At 38.2% G+C, this 8,557-nt stretch overlaps 1 pseudogene; it reads right to left on the bottom strand.

Moving 5' to 3' along the window:
• Window positions 1-7,303: 7,303 nt before the first annotated feature.
• Window positions 7,304-8,347, bottom strand: LOC101972678 (E3 ubiquitin-protein ligase RNF146 pseudogene; annotated as a pseudogene).
• Window positions 8,348-8,557: the final 210 nt, after the last annotated feature.

The raw sequence follows: 8,557 nt of genomic DNA on the forward strand, positions 1-8,557 counted from the left end.
TATATATAAAAAGTTGCAATACAAAAAGGAATATATATATTCAGGAAAAAAAAATCACACACACCTTGCTTTTCCTTCCACTTTGTAAATGTAAGCCCTGCTTCTTTGTCTTCAGGCAGAAATTTAGCCATATTCTCCTGCAGGTAAGTCGTCTACAAATTCTAGCCCGAGGGTAGACTTTTTTACTTTGTATTTAATGCTGTTTGAAGATGCCTGAGTGGAACTTATGAAATTCCCAGCATCACAGAAGAGGTTTGTATTTTCCATTTAACCCCTGAGTTCTGTCTCCTCTTCACAAATTGTCTCAGTGCTGCGGGCGGGCCCTCCAGCCTGGAGCTGTGGGAGCCCATGGGGGTCTTCCAGGACACCACTGAGGTTGGCATCAATATGCTCACCAAGCCCAATCCCAGGCAGATCTGAAATTCGGAAATATCGGTATGAAACCAGGGCACATTTCCAGCCCAGAAACAGAAGTCCATCTTAATATCCAGAGAATGGAAACAGACTTTGTCATAGCAAAACTTGTGCATCGAGCTGATCGATCTTCAAATCCTGGCTCAGCCACCACTGACTAATTAATATTTGGGTGAGTTTTTTAATCTTGGTTGCGTCATCTATAATATGCGAATGATAATGGTTGTCACATTAGACGTTTTCTCTGTGAAAATAAATGTTAAAATGCATGTAAAGTGCTTAATATGAAACCTGGCATACAAAAAAAATTTTAATAAAATTTCTAGTTAATAGTAATAATGACATAATAATGATTATCACCATCATTAATATGATAGCTCGTAACTGACTTAGTTGCCACATTCCATTTATGAAAAGAAAACCACATGAGAATTTTACCATGTCAGAATCCCTCAGCCAATCATAAAGCAGCTAATCAAGTGCAGCAGAACCATAAAGATAAACCTTCTTTCTATACCAGGAACCTGAGTCTCAGAGAGGTAAAGTAAATTGCTCAAGTTCACACAGCAAGGTCAGGTTTAGTTTCACAGACAAAAAGTAGGATTCACATTAACCAAAGCAGAGTCAGCAGGGATCCGGTAAACTTAATTCAAATAACTCACCCCTAAAGTTAATATATTTTTAGGACTGATAAAGCTCATGTAATGGGGAGTGCTCGGGAATCCAAATCTACTTGGCATTCTCAGAAGCGTCCTTGGGCTGCTTGAAGATTCGCAGCCTATAGCTTTTGGCAGTCCCCAAAGAGGGAGCTCTTTCCACTAACAAAATACAAAATGCAAAATTAATAAAAAGACCCTTTGAAACTGACAAATGTGCCTCAGGCAAACTATCTGCCCAGCAGCTGGTTAAAATTTAATCAGTTTTTAAAAAAAAAAAAAAAAAATTTTTTTTCCAGGCCTGTACATCTTTTGTATAGAGCTCCCCAGTCTGAGTGTGGTCAAAGTTTGTTAAACAAGAAATAATAGCCAAGGCTTTTTAATTCTGCAAATAAGCAATGGATGCTTTAAATGGTTCTGCAGCATTCAAGAAACTAATTGCCTGGGTCTCAACAAAGCTGGATAATTCTTTAATAATTTCTGTCCTTTCTCTTAGAAAACCTAAATTGGCGACTCTACGCTGTGCAGTGAATCTTAACATGGATTTAGGCTTATTACATTGTGGCTTTTTCTGGGAAGTTGATTGAACCCCAGATAGAGAAGGGGAGGGAAAGGAAGAGATGGAGGGAAAGAATGAGAATAAATACAAGAATGAATCTACTGCCAGAGTGACTGGAGTTTCGTATAAAAACTCCACAGGAACATAGTGAAGAGTGCGCGGCTGTTCCTATTTCTAGAACTCTGCAGACCTGAGGATTTTTAAGTCTTGGCCCAGGAGTCTCCAGCCAGTCTGCCAGGCCTCGCTCTAACTCGATTTGATTGACCCACTCTCCTACCGTAAATGTGCATAAAATTAAAGACCACAGTGAAGCCGAGAGATAAATAAGCATCTCAGATGAAGGACATTCACCAGGACGTAAACGAGTCAAGTCCGCTGTTGCCCACAAACTGTAGGAACAATCGCACAACCTCTCCTGCTTGAAATGTAGTTATTCATAAAGGAGAAGCATGGCGGCTGGGAAGGGAGATGAGCAAGAGAGGTAATTTTTTGCTCTGTGGCCTTGCCAGGAATGAAGGAAGTGGAGTCTAAACCACTCAGGCCTTGGACCTGAATTCCTAGGGAAGCCAGGTGTGGGGGATGGGAGGAAGGGCAGAAAGTGAGAGGTGGGTTTAGGTTAGAATGGTCTCTAGGTGTAGCTGCAAAAGCCTGAGAGATTTCCAAAAGAAACTTTTCTCTCACTTAAACACAATTGCTAATAACCACTTTATCCAATGGAAAAATTCATTTGTCTGCCTTGGAAATCATATGTCTCTGACCTTATTTGGATCCCATACTACACATTTCAAGGGAAGTACTGGCATGTCAGCTAATATAGGAAGGAAAAGACCCACCCATGAAGCTTGGCTTTCAACATGGGAGGCGGGCTTGTGCACTCAAACCAATTGGTTTTACCTCCTGAAAGCCCAGTTTCATCATTATAAATTGAAATGATAATACCTATTACTAAGGCACTATCATTTAGGGCTACTATGAAGACTGAATTTTATAACAGCTAAAAAATATAATTCATGACCTATATCAAAGAGTAGCTTATATACATAATTACATAGGATTAGGGTTAGGGTTAGGGTTATAGGTACTAACTGTCTACCCAGAAACCCAGGTAATTGCTATTCTCCTGTTGAGTTTTTAGTCCTGTTAACTTGCTTATATCCCTGGTTCTGAATTCTGGGCTTCTCCTTCTTTCTTGTTCTGACCTCACTTTGGCATGTGTGATCACCACAAAGCCCCATCATTAATTCCTGGCCTCACACTGTGACTCTGCTTTTTGCTTTCAAGGCTTTGTTTAAGAGAACTCTGAAAAACAGAATAACAAATGTATTAGCCTTGGTGCTTGGTGCACTTTTCTTGGTGCTAAAAATGCCATAAACTATTCTAAGAAGTTTCTTCAAAATCAACACTTAGCTAGATACTACTCTATCTCCATTTTGCAAATGAAGAAACTGAATAACAGAGAGATTGACTTGTCTAAGATCACATGGCAAAGCTAGGATTTAAACTCAAGCAGTTGCTCTCTAAAAGTTTTGTTTTGAAAGCTGAAGTTAAAACCAGAGCTAATCTGAAGTGGTTGGATAAAGGACATTAGCTGAGAGATTACTATATACCGTCTACTGAGTGAATATATGGTAGATATGCTTCCTATATGTAATATGAATGAGCCTGTGAAGCAGCTGATATGATTAATTTCATTTTCAGATGAGGAGATAGAAGCTGAGGGATGTTCAGTGACTTATACCTGGTCCATATGACCACAGGGCTGTCTGCTGAACTGAATGGTGGCACTGTCTACAAATGCATGCATCACCTAATGGTTTCTTCAGAAAAGCACTACTGTTACCATCCAGAAATCAAATCCCCATTTCAAAGTTAAAGAGCTTCACTCCAACCTGTAGTCATCCCCCTAGTTTGGCTTAAACAATTAGAAACTTCCTAGAAATCAGCTTTTGGGGTGCCAAGATTTTTAATTTTGTCTGCTCCTATTCCATTGACTATAATCATGCATACCTCCAAATATGCCCACCTTTGAATATCCTTAGCTACCCATGACTGGACACCAACTCTGACCCTAAAAGAAATTATATGAAATATGTAAAATGTAAATCTAATTTTAATAAAGTTTAAAATGAACATTCAACAGAGGTTTGTTAAAGTGTTCTTTGGTTTTGTTCCCATATGTTCCTTCTTTTACTTTGGATTTGCTTTATGTATTCTGTGTTGCCAAGTATAGAAAAAGGTTCAGCCGTGACATTTTTGTTATAGATTAGACCTTTCCTCCTTACAAATGTTGTTTTGTAGGGATAACCCATTATTTTTCCTACCCAATATCCATTTTTCTCTTCTACTGATAACACCTCAACTTCCTAAGGAGAAGCAGTTTCTTCTGCAAGCTCCATCCATGGAGTTTAGGTGGAATTGAGCATGAGGGGACCTGAGAGAACCAGGTGGTGCATTGGCCCTGTAAGTGGTTTACTTTAGACACAGATCCAGTTTAGGATCACTAAAGAGACAAGTGCAGAATTACAAAGAACAATCTCCAATTGCCTACATGACACCTTTACTTGGGTAGCTGATGGGCAACTTGAACAAAATATTGCTAAAATATAAGAGCAAAGTCAATAGTTTTGATACTGTTATTTCTTTTCTCCTCTTCATTTTGCTTTTCCCTTAGGGTTAGGTAATGCCCCACAGTCAGTCCTCGCCCAGCCTACTCCAAACAATAAATGGCACAACACCATTGCAGGTGCTGAGATGCAGGGTTTAGGAGAGATCCTGGATTACTCTCTTTCCTTCAGCCCTCGGCAAATACTCCCTCCAGGGCAGATTTCAGCCTGTCCACTCTCCATCTCCACCTGGGCCAACATGTCAAAGCCATCACCACCGAAACAGCCCCTTACCTGGCTCCTCACCCCCTACAGTCCACCTTCTGCACAGCCTTCCTTATTAGGGATTTTGTTAACTAGCTGCTACATGATCTTTTAAAATGTAACTATTTCATGTCGTCTCCCTTCTTAAAGCTTCTCAGTGGCCTCCTGTCATCCTTGAATAAAATCAAAAGGTTTCCAAGCCTTTGAAACATTGTTCAAGAAAGCTTAGAAGAAAGTTCAACTTAAATTTATTTTACCCCATCTTAAGTTTTTATAGGTTATCTCCATTTTTTATGTATAACAATAAATATATTTTGCATTGCTTAATTATGCTATTTTGGTTTTAGTTTTAACACTTCCTGGCTGATTTGTTTTTTCTTTTCTGCTTTTCTTACTCTTTGTTTTTCTAGTCTTTTCCTGTATTGTTTTGGTATTTTTTATGTTTCTGTTCCTCCTTCCTCCATGACCTATGATTTGGTGGTTCTCTGACCTCTTTTTTATTCTCTTGTTGGTCATCTTTATAACGTTATTTTACATATGTAAATTCTATTGCTTAATGTATCCAACTTAAAAAAAAACGAAGCCTTATCTGATTGACCCACCATATGGGAAATGAAACATCTGAGGTCATATTTCTTTTTCTGATCCATCTCTCTCTGACTCCTAATTTGAGGTGGTCCGTTTTTGAGGGTTTTGGTTCTAACATTCCGTTTCCAGAATTAAACCAATCATGGAAAACATAAAGACAACTAGGAACTAGATTTGAGACATAGAGACAGAATAATCAGCTTTCAGCTCTGACACTAATTTGAGTCTAACTCAAATGGGGTCAACCTAGTTCCTTTTTGCCCCCTAACTTATTTGGCCCAATCAAGGTAGCCTCACCAATTCAAGAATGGATGGGTATGTTGTGTAATAAGACCCGAATCCCAGTCCTGCACGGCCATGTGGTGTCCTTGTGTTGACGGTGGAAGGGAGTGCTGTGCTTTCTATATTCACTCATGACTGAGCCTTATGTAAGCCTCCATCTCAAACATTTCCATTGGGATGCCAGGTGGAAAAAGAGAAGGTCTATAGGATGTGGCCCAGCCTTTTGTTTGTAGGAAATCTTATTTTTTTAATTATTATTACAAATTCAAAAATTTTAAATAAAGTGTTATTTGTATTTTCTGTTTCTTCTTGTGTCAGTTTAGGTATGTGGTGTTTCTCAAGGAATTTGAGTTCTTTAAGAACTCTATGCTATTTTCATTATCATAGTTGTTCTTGATATAAACTTTTATCCTCTTCTAACGTCTGTAGGATCAGCAACAATATTCCTTCTCTCATTACTAATATTATTAATTTGTATTTTTTGTTGATCAGTCTTTCCAGGGTTTATCAGTTTTGTTAATCTTTTTCTAGAACCAACTTTTGGCTTTGTCATTTCACTATTATTTGTGATGTCACCGATTTCTGCTTTAATTTTTATTATACTCTTCCATTTTCTTTTAATTTATTTCATCTTTTTAGCTTAGATTTTTGAACCCTCCTTTTTTCCTACTGTATTGCATGCAAAGCCATAAATCTTCCCTAAGCACTGCTTTAGCTGCACTCTGCAGATTTTAGTATGTCATAGTTTTATAATCATTCAGCTTAAATTGTTTTAAAAATTTCCTTTGTGATATCTTACTTGACTTATGGTTTACTTAGAAGTGACCTAATTTCCAAATATTCAAGGATTTCCTATCTTATTGCTGTTGGATTCTAAAATATTACTATAGAGTCATAAAAAATACTCTATTACATTTCATTCTTTTAAGATTTATTAACATTTATTTTATGGCCCAGAATATCTGTCTTGGTTGAAGTTCCATGTACATTTGAAAAAAAAAAAAAGTAGAGTGATATATACTTTAGTGATGGGTTATGGTCTCCTATATGTTAGATCAAGTTAGATTAATAATGTCTAAATCCTTACTAATATTTTCCACTTGTTGCATCATCTACTAAGAGAAGAGTCTTTAAAATAATCTCCAAAGACAAAGGCTTTGTCTATTTTTCTCTTTAGTTCTACAAGGGTTGGTTTCACATATTCCAAAGCAACCTCATTTGGCATTATTATCCTCAGGTAGGATTATTACTTCTGATGAATTGATCCTTTTTTTAAAAAAAAAAACTCTATTATCAATTAAATTATAAAATTTTAATCAAAAAGAAAAATGCAGACCAAGTGAAACTTCAAACTGCAAAGACTAGACAGCAGAGTCTATAAGAACACCATAAAATGGGTTCCAAAGTTTCTGACACACAAGTTGCTAGCAGGTTTTTTTTTTTTTAACAATTCCATTTCAATAACTTTACTATAAAAAAGTTATTATCCATCTCTTTTTAAATCCAAAATTCTCATCTATTTCCACATTAAATTAAGCTTCCTGCTCATAATATATATATCAAACATCTCACAGGTGCCAAATTTTAATAATGGTTTCATGCCAATCCATGCAGAAAAATAAGATCATGCAAGAGTCAGATGAGGTCAACACATGCACAGATGATATATGCACGCTGGCCAAAAGTATTCAAGATACTTAAAATTTTAAAACTATAAACAAAGATCAAGAAAATGGATCATTACTAAACAGCTCTCAACAATCAACAACCAAGTTCCTTGCATTAAATACATTTCTGAGCAGAGACATGTTAGACTTTTAAATTCCACCTATTCTTACCCTTCTCACCACAACTCCTGAAATGCGCAACTAGGGATGAGTATAATATTGTGTGGGGGGAGAGTTCCAGATAACCATTTCAACCCTGACCAAGACTTTTTAAATTTGAACTTTAGATACTCTTCACTGTCCATCAGGCCTTCTAGATCTGACAATGACCCTCACTCTTCCAGCCCCTGCTACTAATGGACCATCTGCTATTTGATCTGCTACTGTCTGGTTTGCATTAGGAACCCAAAGTCTCTGTTGGGTCAAGGAGTTCTGTGCAACCAACGCAGAGACGTCTTCACTCTGGCTACAGCATCTGATCTGGTTTCTTCAGTGGAGGTGTTGGGTACCCTCCTGAAGATGGTGAGACTCCTCCCCCCGTGACTCCTTTCAGCTATGCTGTCTCCATCAAGTTGTAAATGAGCAAAAGAGTCTTCCAGATAAGTGCCTGCCCAGGGGATGGGGCTGCAGGACCAGTTAACTGGCCATCGACTGATGTTGAGACCCTTGCAGAAGACTCTGGAGACTGAACAGAAGCTCCACTCAGTGCGACAAGCTGTCGGCTCCATTGGCAGAGCTGTCCCCTAAGGTTTACAGTACTAGTGTCACGGTCCTGCCTAAATCCAGCTACTACCATCTTTGTTATATCTATTATATCTCGTTTAATTTTCCTGTGATACCCATGTTTGTTTCTCCTATACTGAACCATATTTTGAAGATAAGCAACATAGAGAACCCTAGCAATTTACATTTTATTTTTATCTTTGGAAGAAGTATCTTCCAGCTCTCGGCTAATTCAGTCATCATTACTGTCCCCCCACCCATTTCTCCCTTCATAATATCATGCATATTCACCGTTTCCTCTACTTGCTGCCTTGAGTTCTTTTGGTGACAACAAAGTTGACTGGTCAAGGGAATCATCAGGAATTTCTTGTGGACAAAGGGCACATTGCTTTCCAAGCCATAAAGCTTCCTTTACACACAGATTGCAAAAAAAAAAAAAATATGCTTACAAGGCAGACGGACTGGGTGAACTCACGTTTGCAGACAAATGGCACCTTCAGGAACAGTTGAGAAGGTGGAGCGTTAGAACAGGACTCTTGCGATTGTAGAAAACATGTTTATGGAATGATTGTCTTCACCACAGCCCATCATTTCTATTACAGAACCTCACAGATGCCTGCCACAAAAATAAAACTTCATCTTCAGCAGTCAGCCAGCTTGTAGCATCTTCTCTTCCACGGCTGGTTCATTCTTTGCAAAAGATTGTTCCTAATGCAGCCTGTTTCACAAATTTCTTTAGTCAACAGGGCAAGAAGAAAGTCTCAGCACCTTTCATTGCTAACACTTGTCCCCTGCAAGCCC

Source organism: Ictidomys tridecemlineatus, chromosome 4 (genome assembly GCF_052094955.1).
Source record: "Ictidomys tridecemlineatus isolate mIctTri1 chromosome 4, mIctTri1.hap1, whole genome shotgun sequence".
NCBI classification, from domain to species: Eukaryota; Metazoa; Chordata; class Mammalia; order Rodentia; family Sciuridae; genus Ictidomys; species Ictidomys tridecemlineatus.